Source organism: Elephantulus edwardii, unplaced genomic scaffold, assembly GCF_000299155.1.
Source record: "Elephantulus edwardii isolate Elephantulus edwardi_28Jun2011 unplaced genomic scaffold, EleEdw1.0 scaffold00606, whole genome shotgun sequence".
Lineage (NCBI taxonomy): Eukaryota > Metazoa > Chordata > Mammalia > Macroscelidea > Macroscelididae > Elephantulus > Elephantulus edwardii.
In genome coordinates, this window is record NW_006400356.1 from 38980 (window position 1) to 40229 (window position 1250).

The 1250-nt window shown below is 48.2% G+C and overlaps 1 pseudogene; it reads left to right on the top strand.

Moving 5' to 3' along the window:
* The first annotated feature begins 638 nt into the window (after positions 1–638).
* LOC102851145 overlaps positions 639–1250 on the top strand; it is a 19524-nt pseudogene continuing 18912 nt past the window's right edge.

Genomic DNA, 1250 nt, shown 5'->3' on the forward strand with positions numbered 1-1250 from the left:
TGATGCTAGATGGATCTTAGCTGAAAGCAGAGAATACCAGAGGAATGTATCTGTGTTTCATTGACTATGCAAAGGCGTTTGACTGTGTGGATCATAACAAACTGTGTCTGACTCTGAGAAAAATGGGAATACCAGAACACTTGATTGTGCTAATGCGAAACCTATACTTGGACCAAGAGGCAGTCATTAAAACAGAGCAAGGAAACACTGCATGGTTCAAAATTGGGAAGGGCGTATGCCAGGGATGTGTTCTGTCTCCGTACCTTTTCAATCTGTATGTGGAACAGATTATCCGGGAGGGTGGGCTCTATGAGGAGAAATGTGGGGTCAAGATTGGTGGAAGATCTATTAACAATCTACGTTATGCAGATGACACAACCCTGCTTGCTGAAACTGAGGAGAACCTGAAGCGCTTGCTGCAGAGGATCAAGGACTGCGGCCTCCAATATGGATTGAGGCTCAACATCAAGAAAGCAAAGATTCTCACCACTGGACCGATTGGCAGCATCAGGATGGATGGTGAAGAGATTGAGATTGTTCACTGCTTTAGTTTGCTTAGCTCCACAGCCAACACTCTTGGCAGCAGTAGCCAGGAAATTAAAAGGAGCATTGCCGCTCTTTCCAGGCAGCGCGGAGCCATGGGCATCTCCCGGGACAACTGGCACAAGTGCCACAAGACCGGGGGCAAGAGAAAGCCGTACCACAAGAAGCGGAAGTATGAGCTGGGACGCCCGGCTGCCACCACTAAGATTGGCCCCCGACATATACACACAGTTCGTGTGAGAGGAGGCAACAAGAAGTACCGTGCCCTAAGATTGGATGTGGGGAACTTTTCCTGGGGCTCTGAATGTTGTACTCGCAAAACAAGGATAATTGATGTTGTCTACAACGCCTCCAATAATGAACTGGTCCGAACCAAGACCCTCGTGAAGAACTGCATCATGCTCATTGACAGTACACCATACCGCCAGTGGTATGAGTCCCACTACGCACTACCCCTGGGTCGCAAGAAGGGGGCTAAGCTGACTCCTGAGGAGGAAGAGATTTTAAACTAAAAGCGATCAAAGAGAACTCAGAAAAAATACAATGAAAGGAAAAAGAATGCAAAAATCAGCAGTCTTCTAGAGGAGCAGTTCCAACAGGGCAAGCTTCTTGCATGTATTGCTTCCCGGCCAGGCCAGTGTGGCCGCGCAGATGGTTATGTGCTAGAGGGCAAAGAGCTGGAATTCTACCTGAGGAAAATCAAGGCA